Source organism: Saccostrea cucullata, unplaced genomic scaffold (assembly GCF_032062105.1).
Source record: "Saccostrea cucullata isolate Sc308-1 unplaced genomic scaffold, CSIRO_AGI_Scuc_v1 ctg7104, whole genome shotgun sequence".
In the NCBI taxonomy this organism is placed as follows: domain Eukaryota; kingdom Metazoa; phylum Mollusca; class Bivalvia; order Ostreida; family Ostreidae; genus Saccostrea; species Saccostrea cuccullata.
The window spans coordinates 17,988-30,000 of record NW_026928054.1 but is presented as its reverse complement, the minus strand read 5'-3'; the positions used below and the strand labels follow the sequence as shown (position 1 = coordinate 30,000).

At 30.9% G+C, this 12,013-nt stretch overlaps 1 pseudogene; it reads right to left on the bottom strand.

Annotated features, from left to right (window-relative positions):
- Positions 1-10,391, bottom strand: part of LOC134276276 (receptor-type tyrosine-protein phosphatase T-like) — an 11,155-nt pseudogene extending 764 nt beyond the window's left edge.
- Positions 10,392-12,013: the final 1,622 nt, after the last annotated feature.

Genomic DNA, 12,013 nt, shown 5'->3' with positions numbered 1-12,013 from the left:
TTTACAGTTGAGGTTAAATGGATCAGATATCTGTCAGCTAAAACAATGACAAATCTTCTGATTAGTCTCTTTGCACAGTTAAAAATACCCATCTATCTTTATCAGTTAAAACAGGCAATGCGTTTGAATAACCTGGTAATACAGAGTTGGTAAAATTCAGCATGGCGTTCTTTCGACCCGTTTTGAAATCATCTTCATCGTAGTTTGGCTTTAAACTAGTAACCACCTGAAATAAGAATAAGAAAAGTAGAGTGCCTTTTTTCTATGAATAGCACATAAACAGCAACAGATCTAGAAATAACATTAGTAATCTAGGCTTCATCAAAGTGTACGTGAATCACTCAGAATCGCAAGTAAGTTAAGGCAACGTATAGAGGTTTCTATGCACTGAATGAATTAAAACGCATAAGGGCTGAATTTCTTGCACAGAGAAAGTTAAAACTTGTTCTCTTATACAAATTTGGTACCCACGACGTGCCCTAGCAAAAGCAATTGTATTAATTTTATAACATTCTTCATAATATTTAATTTATTTATTAAAAATTATATAGGATATGCCCTTGTGCCAGCTTTTTTGTTGATGTGTTTATGATCTTGAATTGGAAAGATCAAATGACGTCATAATATGACATCATATCAAGTTAGGTTGATTCATCATGCTGTGTGTGCTAAGTATGTATAAGAAAATAAGCTTGAACTTTCTCTTTGTAAAAATTACAAGGATTATGCATTTTCTTTGCTCATTTGCATAGAAAAGCCTATACATATCCTTAACTTACTTGCGAGGAACCTAGATTAAATATATAATGTTTCATAATGATACGATTAAGGTCTTTCTACCCTCACAATTTTGACGGTTTAAAGTACGAAAATTGAATATATTTTCATTCAATCAAGTTTTAATTCACCAATTATTGCCAAATATGTATCAGTCGCCATATTATTGAAGATGGGAGACGTACATGAACAGAAGCATTTATATCAACATGAACAATCGTACATTTTCGGTAAACAGTATCACAAATATTATGTAAAAACAGATAAAATGCATAATTCTGATGCTGAAAGTTCCTAAATACTTGCTACATATGAGATACTTTTGAATTGTGAATATTAGTGAAACTATCTTATATTAGAAGTACAATCAAGAAAATGCCTGAATGCAGCTACCTGAGCGGGAGTTATTGCCCTTGTCAACATTTTTCAAGATTGAATAAATGATTTAATAAGGACAGTATGCATTTCTTAAATTCTTTTACTTAACAATACTTATCATTACACTTACGGAAAATCATTCTTTTAAATAAATTGTTCTATTGGGTATGAATTTAATTTAATAACAGTTTTTACAAAAACCTACATGAATGACATCACAAGAGGGTGAAATAACTTTAAGTGTAAAAAGTGCAACAATGCATGGTTACGTCATGTTTTTGTGACTTCTTGTTATTGAGCCAAGCTCAAATCAGGTTTATGGAAGTCTTCATCAGTCATTCTAACTAATCAAATCTCATAGATTATTAATTTTTAGACACTTTGTTTCCTTTTGTTACGCATTCGATTAAACTTACGTTAGAAATCGTATAATGTTTTATATGCAAAGAACTAACGTATGATTTTTTTTTAATTGACGTTTTTAATAATATCTGATGTGCATTCAAAGTCAAATTTGCTGCATGTAAAATTTAAGGATAATTTCATCATTCGATATCATTAGGAACAGATATTACAAACTCTTTTTAAAAATGGAAATAACAGCTTCAATTTAAAAGAATGAAATGAATGTCTCACCGCATAGATTTAATTTTTTTAATGATAATTTCAAACATTTAAAGCATTATTTAAAGTGACAATTTTTTTCATATTTAAAATAAGAAAAGCAGAATTTTAAACATCATTGAACGTTTAAAAATTTTAGAAATTAATTATTTGCATCATTAACATTTACAATAATTCAAAAGGTGTATATAAAAATTTTGGTAATGAATTTCTGTTTAGATCATCTTTCCTTAATTCCTGGATCTTTTGAAATAATAAATGTAATGATATAAGTTATCTCCTTGATAAAATGTCCATTGATATTTTATTCATTTTAAGGACATATGCAACGTACCTTACCTACTGATAATTTTCCAAGATATTCTAAGTTTAAACTTATAATATCATTACATGTTCTTAGACAAAAAATCAGTATGCCTTACCAGGGGTTTTGAAAAGATATCGAATTTTGAAAGTTTTTGAATAATTCAAATAAAAATGTACAAAAATTATAAAACATAAATTCCAGATTTTTTTTCATCAAAAATTGTTTTAGAAGAGGTGTACAAATCCATATATAGACATTAAAAATATTGCACACAGTTCCTTCATTTAGTGGAACTCTTCAACTCCAGGGAAGAATCCAAAATAGTTCAAACTACGTTGCGTATGACCTTAAGGTTTCAAAATTGAAAATACTTACATTGAACTCATTTCTAAGACGCTTCCGTGTTTCTTGTCTCCCCGTGTCACCATACAACTAATATATAAACTCTCTCCTGCCGACAAATTTCCTTATGCTTTTGAAATATTCGTGCAGTACATGATAAAGAAAAGCATATTGATCCTACAATCCCAAACATATGTTTCTTTGTAATTTCTTAAGAATTTGTCTAGACTATCACACACAACAACACATATTCAGTCAGTAAAACACATTTTTTTTTTTTTTTAAAAAAAAAGGTCAACAGTAATAAAACTTACGGCATTTTGAACCATGGTCATTCTATCTTTGCGCATGCCCTTAACAAACTCGATGACGTTGATTTTCCCCTTTTCGTCCCCGTGTCTAGACAGGACGTCCAGGGCAATAAAGGTTCCAGTTCTACCTATACCTGCACTTTAAGACAATGAGGCAAATAAGTTACGAGGGTTGATCCAAAAGTACGTGGTATTTCTTTCTTAAATTTTATCGTAATTTGATGAAAGCAAACAACGGGCATATTTATAATATAGAGTCTTAATGCAACAATATTGGAAAATTTCACTACTTTCCAATTACCAATAAGGTCACACCAGCTTTCCGAAAATGGATTGTTATGAAACCCGGGGGAGACTTCGACGTTACGTCAAGTCTGACATGTCACGTCACGTTATAGAAGCATCTCACCCTAATGTCCAATTCGAATACGTAGTTCTACAAAATGTTGCCCTTTTTTCCATTTTTTTTTTTCGCAAGACAAGCCTGAGTATCCTCTCGCACCAACATATCTTCATTTTTCACTCGTATTTCAAAATACCCCCTATTTTTCCAAATGATGTTCCAATTTCAATAGCAATGTCAAGAACAATACGTCAGTTGACAAGGTTCAATAAGGCTTTTAATTTATCTAGGGACGTAAACGCTTAAAACAGAGCCTCCAAAAGGTGGCCACACCTTTAATCAACGTAAATGGAAGTTCTATTTTCCTTAGATTTCTTATGCCACAGGAAAACCAGTAACTAAATGCATTTATCCCCAGCCTATGTCAATAAAAAAAGCGTTAAAGATAGAGTAATCTCGGGATTTTCACAAAACTTATGACTCGCCCGAAATTTGACGTTGTCTAAAAAGTTTAAGATGAACAATAAATCACCAACTGATAAACTAAATATCCAGTAAAATCAGAAAAAACTCCCACACAAAGGTTTATAAAAGATCAAGCAATCCTAATAATGACATAATTTTTGTTTTATATACCATATAGGGCGGTTTTATTCTTATTTCATGTATTAAGAATTAAAATGATAATAAACGCATTAATGTCTCCCCCGCATTTCCAAACAACCGTTTCTATGGCAACTGCCATAGAGTTACTTTCATAAATATTTAAGATGTTTTTTTTATCTAAAATATTCTACAAGTGTCTACATTCTCATTTGTAATTTTCAACCAATTTCACTTAAAAATAAATGAAATATGAAGAAATTCCACGAACTTTTGGATCAACCCTCGTATTTCAAAATACAGGTACAAATTTCAAAATACAGGTACATATTTCAAAATACAGGTACATATTTCAAAATACAGGTACATATTTCAAAATACAGGTACATATTTCAAAATACAGGTACATATTTCAAAATACAGGTACATATTTACTTCCTTTTTGTGTGTTATTTACCCACTTAAAATTAAAATTGCAGAATCATTCTAAAGATGCAAGATTTAGAATACTACTTATAACAAATTTAGAAACAACATGAATTTTAAACAAAATTCAGTTCATTATTAACATTATTACATCTTAGTTTAAAAGGAAGTAAATATGTACCTGTATTTTGAAACTTTTACAATGTATAATATGTTTAAGTAAAAAAAATGGCCTAGATGTTATGTAGAGAATAATACAAACCCTTTTCCATATCACATCCTGTATCAGCCCGAGACACCAATATCAGCCATAGGGCCAAAGACTTGAGGACTGATATTGGTCGAGGGCTTAATCGCTGATACAAGATGTGATGTGGAAAAGGGTATGTTTTATTATCCTTATTACATACATACTAATAAAATACAGCAAATATCAACTTGGGGGAAAATCATGCACGGACATAAGTATGTAATAAATTAAAGTATCTTAATGAAAAAGTCTTGAATATGTCAGAAGTTTTGAATCACACCTGCAATGTATGATGATGGGATAAAGTGATGGTCTAATTTTGTGCCGGAAGTGACGGAGAAAAAATAGCAGTGATAGAGGATTTGGTGTCCCATGATCAGGCCAGCGTGTGAAATGAAACTGCATAATCGTCCTTGATCCAGTGACCTGATATATAAAACAACGTTTGTTTCTAAAAGTTTCTAGCTGGAATAAATCTTATTCAAGTTTGCACACTTATTAGAAGTTTGAGAGCTGAGGAGTATGTTATATAAGACCTACCTTATCCTGTCGTAAATTAATTGTCCTGACAACATGGTTAGCATACACTTTCTCTTCAATTAACCTCACAGAAAATGGTCCAAAATATACTTCAGTCCCTTCATTTGGCCAATACTGGTGACATTTTACCTATTACGTTAAGGACTAATTATAAGTTTTTTTTTAAAAAATGATTTTATGCATAAGACTAACAAGAAATTCCGTGTCAATGGATTCAAGCCACAAAATGAATGGATATTTTGTTCTTGTTTTGCTCACCTTTGGTCCTTCAATAAGGTTGGTCAACATGACGATGTATTCTACATTCCCCTGCCAAACCATTTTCCAATGGTCAACAATAGTATTAGGCATGGGACCTTGGAGAAATTACGAATAGTATTTTAGTAAAGGTATTTTATATATTTTTTATAGTACCTAGCTGCTTTGTTAATGTCTAACATTGTAAAAGTGATTGATTCGATAAAGACTTTAACAACAATTAAAATTCATCTTTTATCATGTGTTTCAAACACATACCTTGACATGCAATGTATTCTCGTATCCCCGTTATATTCTTTAAAGAAGAAAAAGTTAATAACATGACTGTGTAATATCTTCGTTGACTTCTGTTTATATTTTTTTTTTATTAATTTTTGTAAAACAATTGCGTGTCGAAAAAACTTACCTCGATGTAATTTGCATTTATATAATCTGAGGAAAATCCATCGGTTGTTTCCAGAAGAACACGGGAATGATCATCTTAATGAATAAAAAGACGATATAATTCTCTAATAATTTTCGTGATGTTCTCTTTAGATCATTTATTTGTTTTCTGATATAAGGAATAAGCCTTATAATATCAAATTAAATGTTTTCGTGCATGTAGTGTTCAGTATCATTGATTTTGAACCAAAATTTTAAATGCGTTTACAAGAAATCTTTGAAAATCTTATGTGTGCCTTTAATCTTATGTTTGTAGTTATTGTGGTCATTGCCCATGTACGGAATTTCTTACACATGCATTTAGCAAGAATCTTTTTAAAAAAAATATTCAACATGCGCATCGATAAAATCAAGAGGCAACTGAAGAAATTCAAGAAAACATTACTTAAACTTTTTTCGTGATTATTCTTATAATTTTCTTTGCTTAACACGTAGAAATTGATCTAGTATAAATTTGATGAAATGGTATATTATTTCTATCTTTGAAATTATGATGCAATATGAAAGTACGTATGAAAAAACATACAAGGGAATACTGTTTTGAATCTATTTTTTGGCAAGTTTCCTTCCAGGGTTGCGGTTTTGCATTCAAATCTGACTCCATAAGGAAGCGACTAATTGAAGAGAAAAAGAGTGTACATTGAGATTTTTTCTAATACCCGTGACATAATTCGATAATGGGTACACCTTAAGTCGTAAAAATATGAAATGCTATACAATTTTTACAAAGAAAGAAAATGAAATATATTTCCAGGAAATAAGGTTAAGAAATATAAAATATAGCAAATTTGCTAATAGATTATCAACATTACAAAACGGCAATACTAAATAGGCATAGAGTAATACCTTGAATTCTTTAATAAAACCCTCATTTTCATTTACTTCTTTTTGTTTAATGATATATGTTAGATCCTTCACACTTATGTCCTTAGCCATTGACAGGTTATTATAATAAACGGCTTCTTCCGGTTTTTCTTCATAGGGTTCCTCTTCGGGATCCTCAATAGGGACCGATAAGAAGGCCCTGTTAGTGTATGCTGTGTAAAGAAACACAAATGATTTTGAATCATGTAATGAGTCTTTTAAAATTTTATTCAGATTAAAAAGTTAGTTCAAATCAGTCCTTTATTTTCATACAAAATTTAAAGTTTAAAAAAGTTACAAATTCACAAAAATAACAATTCCCAATTTTTGATACTGTTAGAATATTATTTTGTCGGCGGTGAAAAATCAATATCATAAGATTTTTTTTATCAAATTACAATGTTTTGCACAATATCTTAAAACTATTTTCTATTCAGAATGGTTTTGCATTATAATATAGTTCTTTATGAAATTGATATAGAAATGTGATTTTACAGTTAAACATAAATGTATACCGAGCAAAATAAGTTAAGCAATTGTTTTTCCATAGGTATAATTTTTAAAATATTTTTCGCAATTGTTTTATTTTGTTTCTACTTAAAAACAATATACAAAAAGATAACAAAAGACACGCTTCTTTTTTTAACTTGACGCACATGGTCCTGGAAGAATTTTTTACTTGAAAAGCCCTTCGAACACGCTTGTTAAAGAAAACCGTTGAAAAATTACAAAAACTTCTAATTGGGAAACGTCCAGGACTTTTCAAAAATGAACGTCAAACAATAATAGAGATGTTAAGGCCGGTTGCTCTCAAAAAGATGTTGTTGAACACTTTCTTGTGCATCCGTTCACCATATGTCGACTTTTAAACCGATCCCGGACCACTTGACATGTTAGTGATTGTCAGCGCTTAGGACGTCCACGAAAAACGACGGTTAGTCAAGATCCTTTTACTGTTACAACGTCGAGACGTTACCGTTTCATGGCTGCTTCTAAAGTTACAGAAGAATTACGCCGCGTAACTGGACTGAGGTTATGTGCACATAGTGTAAGAAACCAGCTAGGTTTAGCAAATCTTCGAGCTCAAAAACCTCTCGTACCAGTACCACTAACTCAACATCATCGAAAATCCAGCCTCGCATGGGCAATGTCCGTCCGCATACGCAAGACACACAAGCTGTCCTTCGTCAGAATGATGTTAAGATCTTTGATTGACCCGCGATATCGCCAGATTTGTGAGCAATTGAACATGTTTGGGACATTCTTAGTCGTCGTTTAAGACAACGACATAACGTCAACAACGTAGCGGGACTGACCCTTGTCCTGCAGCAGGATTGGAACCAGATCACTATGCTAGAGATACAAAACCTTATAAGGAGCATGAGACCCCATTGTGTTGTTGTTATTGCTGCAATTGGAGGACTTACACAATATTAAAACTGAATCTGATTTTTCAAACTCATATCAGTGATCAGTTTTACGATATCTCTTACAAAGCATGACACAATTGTCGATAAAATTTGCCTCATTTTGTTATGTGATGACAAACTCACTTCAAAATTTGATTTTAAGTGCTGTGTCTATTTTTTTTAATTTTGTTTTATGATAAATATCTTAAATTACTAAACTTATTTTGCTCCGTATATATAATGGCAAATAATTCCCTCACCCGTTGTGTTTCTATCAGAGGGCATATTGATTTCCAAGGTGGAGGAATTGTTACTATCTGTGTGTCTTCTTGATCTTAGTTTCAATGAAAAAACAATTAACTTTATTAGAAAAAATGGACTTTGCACAGCATCAAGGACGACTACTGGTTGTAAAAATACTTACATTTAGATTATGGTTTCATTACAAGAATTAAACATTATACGAATATAATCCAAATAAGTCTAAATTTGAATTTTATAATTAAGCAGCACGTTTGAATAATATATTTTTTAATTTGCTCATAAGTTGTGTATACATGTATCTACCATTCATTTTGCGAAGTTAGTGTTAAACTAGATTAAATCAAATTTTGATTTAAAATTTTTGTCAATGAACAAAATAAGTAATTCCTTATTTTTTTTCTAAATGATCTTGAGCAATTACGAGAGAAATAAAAAAAATATTGAATACCCATACCTGCACACAATAACGAAAATTATCACAACTACGAAAATGATAAAAGCGCCACCACCTCCAGCACCAAGAAAATATATCGGTGGGACCTCATTTGTTTCTGTTCTTTCATAAATTTCTGAAGTCTGCAATTCTAAATAAAAATATTATTAGGTATTCAGATTTTAATCGAAACCTTTATAAATGCTGAAGTCAGATATACATGCATGTATATATTTTTAAAATACAACAATAAAATTACGAGCATATTAATTACAGAATTTTTTTTTCTTTTATCATCTCTAAAAAATACTAGATAAATTAATTATTTATAAAAAAAAAAACTAATTCAGAAAACCGAGATTTTATTGTACTATTAATGAAACTCTTTAGTTTCTGTCGTATAAAATCTAAAATAAAAATAAAAGTATTGAAATCCATTTTTCGAAACAGATTTAATTCCTGATAGTTGATGCTAACAAATTATCAAGCAGATCTGTCTGCGGATTTTTTCTCTCGTTTTTCCCGATTTTTATTGGAAGGAATGTAACCTGTCTTCTGGATATGCTTCCTCCTTCATGGCACCTGATCAAATATTTGGAGGTCGGTTGATTGAAAACTTGCATTTGTTCTTTATTTCCTTACATGAGTGAATGATATTTTCAAACAATTTAATTTCATACAGAAAATATACTACTGAGACAATTTATCCATATTCAAGGGGAAAATGATTCTTTGAGTATTTTTAGCAATTATTAATATTTTTAAGCAGTTTAAATACATGAAATTATCAATTCTTCATCTTTTTAGTCCTTACCTTTTGTGCATTTATCATCTGTAAAATCTCCAGAACACCCACCAATACATGTCCCATTGATATTTTTTATTAAATGATCATAAAGAACAGTTGTAATGGAAAACTCTCTTTTGAATTGTTGAATATTTTTTTAATGAATATCGTGTTCACTTACATGAACCATGAAGAAATGGCTCTATATAGTCTATTTCTTACCTGCACATTGATCCTCTTTCCATCCTTTTGCGCAACTACAGTTTCCATTTATACGTGCACAGCTCTTAGAAAGACAGCCTAATCCACAATCGTCGTGACACTCCTTGCCAAACTTTCCTTCAACACAGCCATTATCACAATAGCCTGTTATACTGTTGCATCCATTAAAACAATCGGGATTACAATTTTCATGGCAAGTCTCCTTGAAGAATCCAATTTCACATCCACTGGTGCAAGATCCTGTGATATTATTGCACAACTGCCCCTTGCAGTTTATGTTACACTTTTCAGAACAATTATGCCCAAAGTGAGAATCATTGCATTCTGTAGAAAATATTTAAATCTTATTTCTAAATTATCAACGTTTGGTTGAAATTTTCTCTTTATACATATAAATTTATTTGTATATGAAATAAGCAAACGTCTATTCAAAAATTGACACCCTGTTACAGTTCCACGATCAATAACTAAGAATACACTATCAGCAAATCGTTGCCATAAGTTTTTAAAGCACTTACTGTTACAAAAGTCTCCTGTCCAATTAGATTTACATCCAAGATAACATTCTCCAGTATGGAAATCACAAGTATTAAGCTTACAAAATGGACTGCAGGTAAGATTACAAAAGGGACCGTAGAAGCCATCTTTACATCCAGAGCACATACCACTCAATGGATTACAGCTCTGGTGATTGCATTGCAAACTACACTGATTCTCACATTTGGATCCATAATAAGGTTCTTTGCATCCATTGGTGCAATATCCAGAGAATGAATTACATGTTGTATTTCGACAATTCTCGCTGCATGCTACAGCTTCAAAAAAAAATTATTTCATATAAGGTAGGATTCTTCTCTGGTTTCTGACTAGATGAAACATTCAAAGTATATTTGCTAATATGTTTTATATATTTAGGTGTAAGGGATTTAAAAGACAATATTTTTCTTTCCTCATCACAATTGTACAACTTTAAATAGAAATGGTAAACTGCGTTTGAAAACTAGCAGGGACTATACTTTAATAAATTATAATAGAACAATGAATTTAGTTATAATTTCTACACAATCAAAGACTTGATGAAATTTTCAAATGTAAGTTGAATGAATGATAAGGGACTAAACTTTCAAAATATATCAAAAAATATTTTTTTTTTTAAATAAAATAAATAGATTTTTTTAAACAAACTAGAACTATGTTAGCTTTTAAACCCTTCCAATCAAAGTGTAAATTTGAGCCAAAAATCTAAAAAAAAAAAAAAAAGAATTATTTCTCTCTTAGTAAACAATCAAAAATTTTTGTTTTTGTATCATTTTGTACATTTATTATAGGATTAAACGTTCTCTAAGACTCTGCCTTTTTACTCACAAACTGAATAAAAGTGCGAAGCACTTTTATGTAAAATTTGTGAGTAAAAATGCAGAGTTTACACATCGATAAATTCTGAAAAAAGAACGTTTAATTCTTATACTTCCAATTACGAATCTTTAAAATAATTAAAATTATTTCTCTTTGAGACCACCATACATTCCGTTATTTTTTACGGCGTAGGAATACTTTATGTCGCAAAGAAACGTAAACAAGATGAATATCGATAAAATCCAACTTAAATTGGCAAAGCAATCAATAAAACTTATGAAAACTCATCGAATGATGTTTCAGTCAACAAATATCGTAAATACGTGAATATCCTTTTTTCTGCCTCTCGAAATTATAATAGAACATAATTTCTACACAATCAAGGACTTGATGAAATTTTCAAATGTAAATTGGATTAATGATAAGGGACTAAACTTTCAAAATATATCAAAAAATAAATATTTTTTTTTAATAAGATAAATAGTTGTTTTTTTTTTAAACAAACTAGAACTATGTTAGTTTTTAAACGCTTCCGATCAAAGTGTAGATTTGAGCCAAAAATCCAAAAAAAGAATTTTTTCTCTCTTAGTAAACAATCAAAACTTTTTGTTTTTGTATCATTTTGTACATTTATGACAGATTATTTTATTAACATATTAAATAATCTGATTTAATTGACGAAAAGTTTATTGTTGTTGGTCTGGGGCGATATAATTGGGAAGTTTTCAAATATTCTGGCCTTATGGTTTCCCCCCATCTGCCATTTAAGACAGAGGGTGGTTTGTAAAAAGCAAAATTTACATATGTACGTGTTTGGAAAGTTATAGATTGGGGTCTCTCAAGTTCAACAGTCTTGGTGCCCACTCAACCTCTATACACAGGCGGGGAGGCTCCGTCCTGGAGTACATGGTATAGTACTAACAACCAGGTGCAATCACTGGGAAACAGGGTAAACGGATATTTTGAAAACTCTTCCAATCCCAATTGGGTGGTATTTTCATAGTTTGGGATTTTGGTACTGGCGCTCAACGCCAGGCCACCAGTTTGCCCGTTATACTTGCTAGGTTGGTATACT